At 46.2% G+C, this 15,903-nt stretch overlaps 1 long non-coding RNA gene across 1 annotated transcript; it reads left to right on the plus strand.

Annotated features, from left to right (window-relative positions):
* Positions 1 to 985: 985 nt before the first annotated feature.
* Positions 986 to 6,552, plus strand: LOC310706076. Its single transcript, XR_014525642.1, has 2 exons — positions 986 to 2,336; positions 5,466 to 6,552. It is a non-coding gene; the product is annotated as an uncharacterized lncRNA (long non-coding RNA).
* Positions 6,553 to 15,903: the final 9,351 nt, after the last annotated feature.

The raw sequence follows: 15,903 nt of genomic DNA on the forward strand, positions 1-15,903 counted from the left end.
TTACTTCAGTCCCATTGTGATCCCACTGCAAGTACTCATGACATTAGCCACACCTCATAAGTAACACAGACATTTTGGGGTTTAATGATGTTTTGACTTTTTGGAAGGTGTATGAAGAAACGTTGGGGCCTGGCTGTTCCCTGATGTGGCCTCAAAGAGTTAACATTCCAAAGTGGTCTACGTGAAGCTGCTCTAATCCATGGTTTTAATTTGAGTGGCCAGTCAGTGCTCTGCAGATCTACCTGCCTGCTTTCATATTAGGGTCCTGAGACTTTGGCTAGGGAAGTTAATTATATTTGTGCCGACTATTGACTTTTTGATCCATCCTGTTTTATTAACATATAAATTATACATTTTTTCATAATAAAAGTTTAAAATAAGAAGATGGTCCTTGTATGTAATTGTGTGTCCATGGCTTAGCTGACATGAGGCACTTCAACCCTCTAAGGCCCTGATGAGTCCAGGCGCAGCTGCGGATTCTCCTCTGGAAAACTGCCCTCATTACGGTGGATCTTGGCTTTGGATTGGGCCCAAAATTCCATACTGAAAAACAAACCATTGCATGTAGATGCCATTATTTGAGTAACCACATTCAAATTTCTGTTCTACTTAAATACCTTTGAAAGTTCTTTTTTAAATAAAAATAAATAACAACTTTTTAATGTAAGAAGTGGAAGGAGAATGAGGAGAGAAGAGTCCCTTGGTATAAGTGTATGCAGTGCTTCTTTTCTGGGGCTACTCAAGGGTTTGCAGTACTGGAACTCCCCCCCCCCAAAAAATGTTGTTGTTGTTTAAAGTGTGGCACTTACTGTAAAGCGTGTTCTCCTTCATGGAGAGCACGTGTTGCGGTGGGGTCTGCTGAGCCACCCCTCTGTTACCAGGCAGGGTCTCTAAAGATGGCCTGGGGCAGTGATTGGTTCACTGGGTTGCTGGGGCAAAAGTTATGTTGCTATTTTGGTGGGAGGGGTAAAAGGTTTAAATACTCTGCACGCAGCCTTGTACTCTCTCTTTTGCTGCGTGCAACGGATCACCTGGAGCACTTGGACCGTCTGGAGGACAGTGGAGCGATCTTCTCATTGTCTGGTTACATTTCTTTATTTCCCCCTTCTTTTTAATCTTCTCTAGTCCCTTTATTAATTTAATTCCCCCCCCTTTTTTCCTGTTTGATTTCCCACCCCACCCCTTACCCTGCCCTTTGGGAAGATTCTCCCTGTATCCGTGGCTTGCCTTTCCCAATAGGGAGAGAGCCCCCATTAGGGGCTTTCCTTTGCAAAAAGGTTTCCCCCATTTTTGCCTGTTTAATTGTGGGGCTAGCCAGGGCTGTTCCCAGCTTAGCTGGAATCACTTTCGTTTATAGTATCCCCGAAGGTGGCTTTATTTTGGGTGTGTGCAGTGCTGTCGGCCGAATTTTAAATTAGCCTTGGGCAGGAGGACCATTTTGAGTTCCTTTAATATTGCAATGAGACAAAAAAGACAGAGAGCAGAAGCAGGGAGGCCTGCACAGCCTGCACATATCATTCAAGCCTAAGCCTGCTACAGTTAGCAGTACAGTAAATTGTTAAGTCTCTGTGACATGTGACTCATTCTCTCTATAAGAATGTATCTGTTTGTTTGCAGGCTCACTTGTGCTAATGTATATCTTAGGCAGACAGAGTGGAGCCAGAGGCTCTCTGTGCCTCCAGTGAGCACTCTGTGTATGCTCTTGAACTATGCTGTTTCTGAACAAGTTTATTTTCTTCAAGTTTGTTTTTCCCTGATAGTGGCGACTGCCATTTTAGAGACGAGCCATTGTGGCTTAGTGGCCAGAGTGCAGGACTAGGACCTGGGAGACAGGGTTCATATCCCCCACTTAGCCATTGTTATCACAAATCAAAACAAACTGCTCCTTTTGGACTATTCTGTTGCTGGGTAGTTTGGCCCACTTGTGATATTGCTCCCAAAAAGAACTTTGGGTTTCTTGAGGGCGTGCTTCCCTCTAAAGGGCAAACAGGGGCACCTGGTCAGGCGGTGGGCTGCCTCGAGTTTGTTATCTCATTGGAAACTTTTATGTCTGGCCTAGCAGGTGATCCTAGGGCTTGGCCCTAGAATTTGATGGCCTCTGGCAGCGTTTCTGGCCTGAATAGCGTCCCCATGTGGTGCTCAAAGCATTGGTTTCACCAGTTCCTCACATTGTTTAGGTTTTTTCTTGACTATGACAGGGCCTTTGCAGATGCCTCCAGAGCTTGCCTCTCCTGCAGAGGATGACTTGTTGATGCCCCAGGTGCCTTCTTCCGGAAGCAAGCGTATTCAGAGGCAGGAAAAAGCGGAGCAGGGATGATGCTTACACCTCCTTGCAGGTAAATCATCACTGGGCTCTGATGATGATTCAGACATCACCTTGGACCTCTCCAGGGGTCAGGGTGAGGCTGTTCCAGGTCTTTAGGGATCATCCTGGATAGCTCAGCTGGTCAGCATATGGTGCCGGTAATGCCTAGGCTGCAGGATTGGTCCCTGTATGGGACAGCTGCATGCTCCCTCATCAATTTACCCGGACACTGAGGTCCAGCGCCAAGGGCCTTTCTGGTGGTTCCCTCACTGTGAGAGGCCAAGTTACAGGGCACCATGTGGTGGACCTTCTCGGAAGTGGCACCTGCCCTGTGGTACACCCTCCCACCAGATGTCTACTACCAGACTTTTAGTCATCTAAGTCATCTAAGGCAGCCCTGTTTAGGGAAGCCTTTAATGTTTGCTGCATTTCTGTATTTAATCTTTTGTTGGAAGCTGCCCAGAATGGCTGGGGAAGTCCAGCCAGATGGGCGGGGTACAAATAGATGATGATGATGATGATGATACTGTGGGAGAGTGGACTAGATGATCCTCAGAGTCCCTTCCAACCCCACTATTCTATAAGTGGTAATTCACTATGATGGGAATGTTAGACGCAGGGCTGCCATCATCCCCTCAGCTTGCTAGGATCGCAGGGACGGGGACATGTGGACCATTTGTGCAGCTCCACATTTCAAATGGAAATTCCCTGAGCTATAGAACCTGAAGCTGGTATGCAGGAAGCTGGCCCGGCAGCAGCTTTGTTGGGACTTCTTTAGGGTTTCTGGCCAGCGTTGGCCCTGTAAATTTACACATCTTGGTGGCAACTCAAGGCAGGGCATTCTGCTCAAGTGGGGGCTGGGGGCTGGCAAGCAATAACTCAATACCTCTTGCCCATAATTCCATAAAAATATCTCCCTTGAAAGCCTGGCTGAAAGGTTATCTAGATGGGTCAGTGGTTTTGTGCTTGTGGGAAGGGTTTTCCCAAGGTTTGGGATTCCTCTGGCTTTTCAGCCAGCGGCTCAGAATACAGCAACTCAAAAGCCAGCCAGAGAGCTACCTGCAGTAGCAAGTAAGAAGGTTGGGAAGCAGCTTTCATTGGGACGTTTGGTGGGATCCCCTTGATTCTTCTTCTATTCCTGATTTTCATTTATCCCCTTTGGGGATCATCCCTAAGAAAGCCCCATATAATCCATATTTTTATCGCATCCCAAAGGCACCTCAGTTGGTCTGATAACAATTTCTCTGGAATTGTTCCGTGAAATATGCATCTTTGGATCAGGCAGTTGAGCTTACCAACAAATTGGAAGAGGGCCTGGTTGGCATTATGCGATACTGAATTGGTTGTTAGGCTGCTGCCGGTTCACCCTCAAGATTATAAGTAGTTGGGCTTTAATTGGGTGGTCCTTACATTGATAAGGCGATGCCAATGGGTTGCGCTATAGGCTGTGCAGCACTTGAGTCCTTTAGCGTCTTTCTGGATTGAACATTGCGAGTCAAGACTCGTTTAACTGGGGGTACCATTATTTGGATTATCTCACTGGCTGGTTCATGTGACACCAGCCCCTGCTTAGGCTTACTGGACGCCCCTTTTATTTCCTGAGGAGCTGGGTGTTCTGTTGCCAGTGGAGGACAGTGGCTCCTACTGCCCCTTTTAATGTATTTGGGGGCTAGCTGGATATCGTTGCTCAAACATCTGCTTGCCTGTGGAAAAGCTGTTTGCCGTGAAGGATGTTATTCTTGTAATACTTCCTCTGAAGCAAGTGTTGCTTTGTCAGATCCTATCATTCCTAGGTCAGTTAAATTTTGCATGCAGGGTGGTTGCTCCAGGCTGCCCCTTCCATTCCTGCTTGGCCAGGTGGTCTCATGGCCCGGGGTCCCTTCATCATCCTGTACAGTGGCCTTGAGCCTGGCAGGGCAAGGCAATCACATGTAACCTAACTTTTCTCGAGTTTTCCCCATTGTAGTGCCAGTGCACATCTGGACTGAGGAGTTTAGGGACCATCGGGTCTGTCTTGGTCTGATAACCAGGCAGTGTGAGAGTCCTGGCAAAACGGTCTTCATGCTCTGGCAGTCTTCGCACTGCTTAAGGTTTAATATTGCATTTCTGCTCGCTTTATTTCGGGATCATCTAATGTTTTTGCTGTTGCTCTATCCCGTTTTTTCAGTTGGAGAGCTTCAGATCCTGGGCTCTGGACGCCCAGCTATAGCTGGATTTTTCTGGAGCTCCTGTGGCACTTGGCAACAATTAATAATTATGAGGAGTAGTAGCTTACGTTTCCCCATCCGCTTTCAGGTCTTATGAGAAGGCCTGGACTGATTTCTTAAAATTTAGCTGGCAGTCCTCGGCCATTCAGAGGAACCTGCCCCATCCTCTGAGCAGGACCTACAGTAATTCGCCCACCTGCTGCAGATCGGATGCAGTGTAAAAACTCAGAATTCAGTCCGCTGCAATGTCTGCTAGAGTAAAGCTTTAATTTTTCAGAGACCCTTCTAAAAGTGCGTCATGCGCAGGGTCTTGGAAGGTTGGAATAGGCTCCGACCTTCACAGGACAGCAGGCAGGAAGCCGGTCAATCTTTGACCTATGCAGTATCCGCAACAAGTTAAGATTTGTCGGCTGGTTCAAGATCAAGACGAGGCTTATTTCAGTATTCCATTGTAATTTGGTGTACTGAGGGTTGGGGAAATTGTGTTGGAGCCAGCACGGGGCTGAGAGTTTGGAGGCTTATTCCTTATCTGCTTTGGAGCTTGTCATAAGTGTCTGGAGCTCTAAGTCAGACCTAGTGAGCAGGGTTGCCACCATCAGGCTTCCATTCACAGGTGAGGTGGGCCCTTGCCCTGTTATTGGATACCGGAAATATTTGGCTTTTCGTTCCCCTGGGGGCTGGCTCGATCCTAGTGCACAGAAATGGGTTCCGGTTCGACAGGCATCTAATTGCTCACGTCGTGCGCCAGTTATTGCAGCCTGCGGCTTGCCTACCGCTGAACACGCCTCATTCCTTCCAAATAGGTGCTGCTGCAAAGGCTGCACACTGGGGCCTGTTAGTAGACAGGATTGTGAATACGGGTCATTGGAAGTCTGACGCTGACAAAGGTTATGTCAGGAAGCATCGCCAATGATGCCTGTGCTGATGCCTGTCTGTTATTCCTTTTTTCATAGGAGCAGCTGTGCGCATTTGGATTGTCGGCCACAGCATCATGCACTGAGCTGGCAAGCACCCTGACGAGTCTGGACTGGGGGCGCCATCTCGGCCTTCCTGCCCATGTTTCTAGCTCCAGTCTGCATCTGGATTGTGGGGCACAGCATTGTTTACTGGGCTGGCATCAGAGCTAGGCAGTCTGGAAGGGGACTGGGTCTTGGCCTCCCGCAGCATGTGCAGGTGTTGTGGATGTCCAGGCGCAGAATGCAGTGGAGCGAATTCATCCCGCTAATTAAGCAGAGGGTGCTTTCGGATGCCCCCCCCCATGGCAATTGTGGTTCAGCTGGGGGAGAACGATGTGGCAACTTATGATTGCTTTACTTTGCGCTCCACGATTCAGAGAGACTAGGGGGAATTGGTAACCTTAATACCCACAGTTAAAATATTTTGGTCACACTTGCTGCAAAGGCGCAATTGGCACGGCATTTCTCGACCTGAGGCTGCTGAAAGGGCCAGGAAGCGCATTAATTCCGCAGTGTGTAAGAAGGTGGCGGATTTGGGTGGATTGGTTATTTCCCGCCCGGATATTACCTTCAAGGCTCTGGCCCTTTACCGCAATGATGGAGTACATCTCTCTGTACTGGGGAATGATGTTTGGTTGGATGCGGTAACTGCAAGGTTGAAGGTTGGGTTGGGATTGTGAGTGGTTGGCGGCGAGCATAAAGGGCTCGATTGGCGGTTAGGCATTGGTTATAAATTGGTGGAGGAGGGGTTAGGATAGGCTGGGCCTGCCCCTCCATGGTTGCTGCGGAAAGGGAATTCCGTTAAAGGAATCCTGGGGCTTGCCATCTTTTCGTCCAATCCCTGGAATGGGACTAGGGCCGGCAAGCCTTCAGGGAGCATGCGGATGAGAATTGAGGGTCTGTGACTCAGCTCCATTTCTCCCCGACTTGCTTTCCCCCGCACTGTCTTTCGGTGGTGCCCGGAAGTCAGTTCTGTCCCCAGGCGGGGGGACAGATAGTCTTAACCAATGCCTAAACAACTACTCACGGTTTTGTATTTAAATAAAGTTGTGGCCAAAATTATGCCAAAAACCGTAAACAAAAATTAAGTGTGCGTTGTGAGTTATTTGGGGGGTGGCTTGGGGACCTCGACACGCAACAAGTTCATGGTGAATACCAGTACATATACATATATACATACATATATATATATATATATATATATATATATATCGCTGAACATATAATAGGCAGTAAGATTTAAGGCACTAGGGAATGCAAGCTCTAACCCCTTAGCCAGCCTGCATTAGCAAACATGCCTAGTTGTGATACCAAGAGAGTTCCAGCAACCAAGACTCATTCCCCTGGGCTTCAAATCTGTGCAACACACATTTATTTAAAATATTTATGCAGTATTCCAAGCTCAAAGCAGTTTACATAAAAGTGTAATATAATATAGCTCTCAAGTTCAAACAACCCTACACAATGAAAGTGCTCCAACCAAACAATATAGTCAGCAAATTCAGAAGCCAAAACATAGTATTTCAGAGGAGCCCTGCTCCCCAAAGTCTGGAAGGCTTACGGGAGGTGCCAATCCTGACCTCCAGGAGGGAGATTGGGGCTGGGCATTGGATCAGCTGGAATAAAGCCCTTCTCCAGCAGGTGATGGCTTTACTGTACATACTGGGTTGGATCCAAGCCATGTTAGCCAAATACCTTTTCTGATTTCAGTGGAACTGAGCAGCAGTCTGTGGATCCAGACCCCTGGGAGAGTGTCTGACCAGAAGCTATGCACTGACATGAGGGTTCATATGGTAGGGCTGCCATATGTCCGGAATTTCCCAGACATAGCCGGGATTCGCCTGTTGAAAATGGTGTCTGGGCAGAATTTCTGCAAATTGGTTAAAATGTCTGGGAAAACTCAGGCACATGGCAGCCCATATTGAAAGCATTGATAGTTTGGCAAATTTCCTAAAAAATTGGTTTAAAACTTCCTCTTTTTTTTCCGTTGATATTTTGCCAAAGAAACCTCAGCCAAACTTTGGCCAAACACAACTTTCCCCAAGAAAGCTCAACTACCTTTGTGTCCGGATTTTCACTTTTTGAAATACGACAACCCTGTCATATGGAGAAAGACAAATGTTAAGGCAAGTGGATCTCAGTGGGAGGGACCTGCCAGGGGGACGTGGGCTACCTTCAATGCCACAGCTTGGCCAATTCCTCCTGCCTTGCCTTGCCAAACACTGCCTCCATCTGCCACCATTTTGTGGCAGGAAGGCCTTACTAATTTTTAGCTGCCTCAAGTGGGCTCTGGGGGGTAGAAAGTTTGAGAGCCCCTGCTCTAAAGTATGTTGGTCCCAGGTTGTGTACCAGAATCCCAAAGTATTATATATACGAGAATGGACACCCTGTACACAGTGCACCTTAAATGAATATTTCCTGACTTACGGAGTTGTCTCTGAAACATGACATGAAATTTATTGTCTAACCTTTGTAGCCATGCAAGCTATTGGCTGTCGTAAAATTATTATGATAGGTACTTTTTAAAATTCAAGCACAGTAATTGGTTCAGTGGCCTAAGGCAGTTAATGTCACAGGTTCACTTTACTTGTATCAAGACTAATTTCCCTTTAGCACTTCTAATTAATTGGTATTAATTGTCAAAATAAAGTTGCTCCAGCCTGGTCAATTTTTAATTTCAGTTCAAAGGCATAGCAAGATCACTTGTGTTGCATCATTAGACAGATCACAATTCGGCAGCAGTCTTTGGGTGAATGTACTTTTCTAAATGATAAAAGTGTACCACACACACTTTTTCTCAGCCACCATGACCACAGGAAATGATGCTAATGATGTGTGAACTCCCCTTTGTTTGAATCATAATTGAATCACAATATGTGATAACCTTGTCAAACACTTGGGGGGAATTACTGCTTCATTTCAAGAGTTCTAAATTGGCTTACAACGTGTTTTCTCACAAAGCACCCTGGGATTTGTAGTGTGTGGATGAAGAAGAGCAGCACATTTCCTAGACTAAAGCCTCAAGGCATGGGTGATCTAAGGCTTTTTCAACTCCTGCCCTCTGGTCCCCACAGAGACATCTGCTCACAAGGTCTTAAGCAAGACCAAGAGGCAGCAGAGATTCTCAGCTCTGACCTGCCAAACACATGATGGGGCATGACTTCCTCAAGTCAGTTTCTTGCTCGGGAGTCAAACCCTTTAGCTCTGAATTCTGAGTGTACGTCATGCTACAAATACATTTTAGTACAGTTGATCCATTGAAATATTTGAAAGCAACAGAGGGCATTGACATGTACAGTGGTACCTCGCAAGACGAACGCCTCGCAAGACGGAAAACCCGCTAGACGAAAGGGTTTTCCGTTTTGGAGGCGCTTCGCAAGACGAATTTCCCTATGGGCTTGCTTCGCAAGACGACAGCCCATAGGGAAATATCCGGGACAGCGGGGAAGCGCAGCGCGTCTTCCCCACTGTCCTCGGACCTCCTCCGAAGCCGGGCGGTGGGGCGGGAACGCCTCCTCCCGCCGCCCGGCTTTGGAACGATGCTCCGAAGCGGGGCGGGGGGCGGGAACACCTTCTGAAGGCGGGCGGGGGGCGAAAGTCTTTGTCCCCCCCTGCCTGCCTTCCCAGGGGCTTTTAAATCGCCCCGGACAGCGGAGAAGTCCTCCGCTGTCCCGGGGCGATTTTAAAATGCCGCCCGCCAGCATTTTAAGATCGCCCGGACAGCAGAGAAGTCGTTCGCTGTCCCGGGGTTTTTTAAAATGCTGGGGGTGGGAAGAAAAGCCCTTGCCCCCCCCCCCAGCCTTCAGAAGAGGTCCGGGGACAGACTGTCCCCGGACCTGGTCTGAAGGCGGTTTCCCTAGGAACGCATTAATTGATTTTCAATGCATTCCTATGGGAAACCGTGCATCGCAAGATGAAAAACTTGCAAGACGAAGAGACTTGCGGAACGAATTAATTTCGTCTTGTGAGGCACCACTGTAAGCCACTGCTTAGCCACTCCATGCTGTAGGTGAAATGGCATGTTCAGCTTAACACATAGCATGCAGTTAAAGATCCTTCTTTTTTCTTAATTTAATTACAGGCATGGGGACCATTTGATTGTTATTTGTACCTCAGATTTATCTTTTCCCTCCCCTGAAATTCCCCGCCCTCAAAAAATAGATATGAGATTTGGGGGGGGCGGGGGGGGTTGCACCCATGTAATTAGGTAAATAAAAAATGGTGACATAACTGCATTACATTACATATAATGTAATATAAAAATAATTTAACCCCAATACAGTTTCCATCATGACCACAGCACTGGGATGTGAGATGGTGCAAAGTCTGTGTTCCCATGTTCTAGATAATCCTTGGGTCACCCAGAAGTTGGTCAAAATGAGAAGGTATGTGCTGGCAGAATATTTCCTGCTGCATCCAGTCTTCCCTTGTGTGCTGTGTGCTGCTAAAATTTGCTGTCCTCTGCCTCTTGTGCTCTCTTCATTATCATTGTTGCAGTGCCCCCTGTGGTGCTCTTGGCATTGCAGCCAAACCAGCAGACTACCCTAACACTGCCTCTGCTTCGCTAGCTATGAGCAGCCAAGCTATGGGCAGCTATTTTATGTGTTCCCAAATGTGCCCTCAGCTCTCCTCAGTGACAGCCAACAAATATGGCTGCTTTCTAAACCACATCCCAGTATCCTATTAAAGTGCTTTCTTGTTAGAACAGTTTAATGTGGAAGGGGTTCCCTGGTCATGAGAAGTTTCACAACCACTAACTATAGCCTGTGAATAACCTGAGGTGCCATAGAATCATGTACAGGACTGAGGTGAGCAGTGGAAAAATAACTTTCAGCCTGGCTCTTATTGGGAAGCGGGGCTCAGTCTATTGCCTATTGTCTGCTGCCCTTTTAAGAAAGAAGTCTCATCCCATGCTAAAATATATATTTGCTATTCTCCTTGGCTATTTCCTGTAAAGTTAGTGTGCAAAACATTTCCAGAAACTGGCATGATTTTGAGTATGACAGTGACCCCTTTTATTAATTCATTCTGGTTTAATGTATTTGTTTTATTGATTTCTAACATTGATGCCCTCTTTTATGACATAAAATAAAAGAGGCGTAAAATGGGATAGGAGTTAGTCTGCCACACAGACGCTGAATGGAGGGAGAGGGTGGGCAGCTCCCCTGAAAGAGAGTAGGAAGGGGAAAGTTGGTTTAGGCAGCGTTCCAGCTCAACAGGACCAGAGGAGGGAGCCCAGGGCGGCTGCCCTGTATTCAACCATATTAGGAAGAAGTCTAGCTAATCAGAATACTTAATAATACATGGCACTTAAATAATTAGCAACCGTGGCATCTATCTAGAGCTGAGCTCAATTTTTCAGACAATGTTTTTCTCAGGAAATTGCTGCCCTAGAAAAAGGCTACTTTGCAAAACATTCTCCACCATTTTGTGTTAGCAGATGCCTTTACACACACACACACACACACACACACACACACACACACACACACACACACACAGCTCTGAAGCAATGATAGTTCTGAGCCACTGTGAGGGGTGGAAAATGGGGCTTGGGCTGCTAACCAGTAGTGACACCAGAAAGAAAATTCAGGGGGGCGCACAGAAGGGTCAAGGTATATTTCTAGGTGGGCAAGCAATGTCCCACATGTTAAGATCTCTGGGGGGAAAATAACAGTATATTTCAGACTAAAACTGCCATTCTAAACTTTTCCCCCCTGAAATCAGCCATATGTTGTTGGCATCTCGAAGGGAATGTCAGTAGCTACAAGATGCATAGCCCTTGTTGCCTCAAGAGCTGCAACTGAAATGTCAAAGCTACAGAAATGATAATTTATGAATGCAGCTGCTTATGTTAACAACAAGAGTCTAGCAATGCAGGGGGGGGGCAAGCTCCTTGTTTGGGGGATGCTTGCCTCCTCCCTCCTCCCGACCCCACTGGTGCTGCCTATGCTGGTAACAGATTTGTTGTTGCTGCTGCTGCCACATCCAGCTGCAACAAAAAATAGCAAAACAACAACAACCAAGCAACACACACTCATGCACTTGAAGCAATCTTCCCTTAGCAGAAGCAGCCATCAGGCTTTTGTTATATGTTAGCTTGAAACACATACTGTCGTTCAGGTCTGAGGGCAGATTATTCACTCACAGATCCATTTAAGCTTACAGTGGCACTGGCTATATCCAACATTTTTACCTGTTTAAAATGAGCCTTTTGCTTTTTCAGGGATACATATGGGGCTTAGGTACGGCAGCAAACTGTATCTTTTTGCCAATTTGCTATTCACAGGATCTTTGATCATAGATGCCAGACATTTATAGTAGGAAAGAAAAAGAAATGGGGGGAAACTACTGCGGCATCTGCTAATTTATTTATTGTTTTAAATAGAAGCATTTTAGAACTGAAAAATTATGCAGAACCTTTTTTTCCCTTGCTATTGCATGAATGGATCGCCAGTGAGTTTGCTGTAATGCACTAGGGAATTGTACATAAATGGGTAGCAATTTGGTGGTAGTGTAAATTTTGGAGCTAGCATAGTTTAGTGGTAGCCCTGGGCACTTAATAAAAATGAAACGGGGAGAGTTATAATAAAGTAATAAGACTTTGGTGATAGATCACAGTATTAATTTCTCCCCTGTAGAAGCAAATCACCAATTCAATTCCTGCAGTATCACTTTGGAGAGCCTAGTTGCAAGAGCCCTGAGTAAATAATTCCACATCCTAGCCTTTGTACCTACAAATCCCAGGTGTAGTAAACAACCACAGAGAAACTGGAAATCACAATGGCATTGCAAAGCTCTGGATTTTACATTGGAAAGGAAATAAGTTTGCAGGGCGTTTTTCTCCCCCTGTTAAAGAGCAGAGCTTCTGCATGATCAATGTGGTACTTTATTCTGACACTTATGCCAGCCTGCTTTACAACAGACTTTTATTTGATATGTTTACTGTGGGTTAGGCTCAGTTCAGTGAGATCTGCAGCATCATGCAGAAAGACAAATGGCCTGGATGACTGAGAGCTTAAGTGCTTCCTTGGAATTCAGGTGATGTGGCTGATTTTGCCAAAGTCCTATGGACAACATAACACAAAGGAATGGCTGCCTAGCACAGCTTTGCCTTCAGGAGGTAAGGATGCACTCACATCTCTGACGCCTGTAAAAGACAGCCTGGTGGCATAATTAGTTGTTGTGTATTGGAAAGGAACCTGGCAGTCTTCTCCTCTGTGTGCACAGGGTACCTTTGGAAACGCCTCTTCTCTGTCATACATGCAGTTTCAGTGTATACCTTCAGTCTTAGTTGCATCTTCTCCATTACTTGTGGGTAGGAAAATCTGCTGTTACTGTTTTTATTTTTTATGAGTTTCTGTTAAAACTAAAGTTAAAACTGAATAGGGGGCACATATAACTTGTGACCCTCTAACGCAAATACAGTGGACGCTCGGGTTGTGAATGTGATCCGTGCGGGATGCACGTTCGCAACCTGCAGCGTCCGCAACCCGCAGTGGCGCATCTGCACACGCACGGGTTGCGATTTAGCACTTCTGCGCATGTGCGACCGCTGAAACCCGGAAATAACCCGTTTCAGTACTTCCAGGTTTCAGTGGTCCGCAACCTGAAAAAACGCAACCTGAAGCGTCTGTAACCCGAGGTATGACTGCACAGCTCACCCACTGCCATTATGATGGCCCTCCAGTGATCCAATAAACCTCTAGGTTTCATTGCTTGGCTGAAAATGAAGAAAAGGAGGTCATAAGGTTTTTTAACCCCTTGTATGGTACTGTGCATGGCTCCCCGGCTACATAAAGGCAACATCTCCAGACTGACCCTACCATTCAACACAGTGATGTAGCCATGTTGCTGTGTTGGGGGACAGGGAGGGATGAGAAGGTGTTGGAAGATAGCCTGACTGGGCCTCTTAAGCAAGGCTACCCAGGAAGGGAAAAACCACACTCTTTCTCACTGTCCTTGGGACCATTGACGCTGAGGAAGAGTACACCAGGCAGCATACTATTTATATACAAAAGCCAGGTCCTAAAGTTCTATCTGTGGGAGGCAGTGGAAGACAGGAGTGCCTGGCGTGCTCTGGTCCACGGGGTCACGAAGAGTCAGACACAACTAAACGACTAAACAAAAACAACAAAAGTTCTATCACACTTTAATCGACTGACACCCCCCCCCCCGGGAAGCCAGGATTGAGCTGTGCAGGGCTCTGTCACCTGAGGCAGAGGAAGGTTTTGTGCCCTTCTCCATAAAGGCTGTCGCTGAAGAGGGATCCTGCAGGGTGGGGCACCATAGTTAGCTGTGTGCAGGGCTACTTTGCTAGTTATTTTATATAATACAGCAATATTGCAGTACAATGATGGTGTCTGTTGAATATTTCTTACAGGCTGGGAAACATCAGGGTCGACACAGGGAGCTAATACAGCACAGTTCGACAGGCAGTCATACAAAGGACTAGAGCTTTCTTTCCTGGGAGAAATGGCCTTTATAGATCCCAAAGGACTGCTACTTCTGGAACAAAAATAAAAATAAAAATCAATTGTTCTACCCAAAGAGTGGCAAAGTATACACAGCAACTCCATAGAGGTTGCTTGAGCTTAGCTGCATGTCATGCAATTTCAAAAGTATGCTTAAGGAAAGAACTGCAAAAGACTTCAGCAAGATTTGTGCCAGCTGTGAGTTGTCAAGAGGCCAGGCAGATGGGATCATTTATAGTTACTGTAATACCAGCCAGACCCCAGAAAATTGGGCAGAAGCTGACAACTGGATGACAGGGCCCTGGTTGCAGTTCACTATTCCTAGATACATGTTTATGTAACTGGTTGAATCAGAGTGTTATATATTACCTGAACAATATATTTGCTTGCATGGGGGGGGGGGAATTCTGCTGGATGTGTCATAGACAATAGGCAAAGGTTTGTCACAATAGACTACATGTTCTTTATAGGCAGGTATAACTCCCAACAGTTTTCTACTTGCTGCCATTTCCACTCATGTGCAAGGTGAGGAGCACAGGACATAACCCCCCCCCCAAGTTTCTGGAAGCAAAACAGCCCATTTCCTGATTGTCACAGGGAACAGCCCAACAAAAACAGGGCAATTGACATTTTGCACAAATTGACAAGTTACATTTTATCACAGGACTCAAAAACTGCATTCCTATTAATTCAGGGGTGTCCCTGGGAAGCTGATGGGGTTCCTCTGCAGTAATGGTGAAGCTTTGTCCACTGTTGTGAATATCCTGCACAGCCAGAAAAGTCACGGGTTTCTGCAAGACAGAAAAAATAAACAAGGCACAATTCAGCACAAAGAAAAGTGAAGTTGCTGAGGTGTATAATACACCAATGAAGTAAGTCTGAGATTTTCAAGATGCCAAGTACTGGGCACAGTAAGTTAGTGCATTTTAGGCATATCCTCAAAGTGAGACTTACTCCTAACCAGCCTGGCCAGGGGCATGAAGCAGGGTCCGTCTAGATCATGTCCTCAGATCATCTGCAGCACACACAGGTGCAACAGCAGCTGCAGAAAGGGTTACTCAGCAGACAAACACAAGTGCAAGGGTATCGGGGGGTGAGTATTCAGACCCCTGGCTGCTCACTTGTGGGGTGCCTCAGGGCTCTGTCCTCTCCCTTATTATTTTAAACATCTATATGAAATCACTGGGAGAGATCATCTGGGGGTTTGGGCTGAGTGTTCACCAGTATGCAGATGGTACCCAGCTCTACCTCAGTAAGATCTACTTCTGAGTAGACATGTGTAGGAAATTTTGCAAAGTCAATAGCTAGCCAGAAAGGCATATGCCCTGATGAGGTGGATAAGGATGAGGAATGCCTTCTACAACCTCTGAAAATAATACCTCTGTTTGTTACACAAATCAATAAATACTTAAGCTGGTCCATATTGCAATACCAGACTATGTCACACCAGCAAAGATACTTCCACTTAAGTATGGGAAAGTAGCAATAGCATTTGCAATCCTGATGAGGGTTGCTGTTCTCTACTGCTTTCCCTCACACATTGCCTCTGCACAAAACCCAGCCTTGATTTATGATTCAGTTGCAGAAATGGTATCTGTAATATATTTTATTGAAAACTTTTTCTTCTTTAGAAGGGTAACATGATTATATCATTGTCTCATTGAAACTGAATCTCTTCTGTGGGAAAGGAAATTAACATCCTAATTATATACTTGTCTTTGTCTGATAGAAGAGCGCAAGTCTACATTTGGATTTATCTACTGTAGATGGGGGAAACTATACTGTGTGTATTTTTAAAAGCTTGTGAGAATGAGCCACCCCAGCAACCAAGGGGGCGTGGTCAAGGTCTGGAGGTCAGGATGGTTGGGAATGGGTGGGTGCAGGGCCAGGGAGAGGAATGGATGGAGTCATTTGGAGTCTTATTGGGATAGTGCATAAAAGCAAGTGACTTACGTTTTGTC

The sequence above is a fragment of the Podarcis liolepis genome, assembly GCF_965112155.1.
Source record: "Podarcis liolepis genome assembly, chromosome: 4".
NCBI lineage: Eukaryota > Metazoa > Chordata > Lepidosauria > Squamata > Lacertidae > Podarcis > Podarcis liolepis.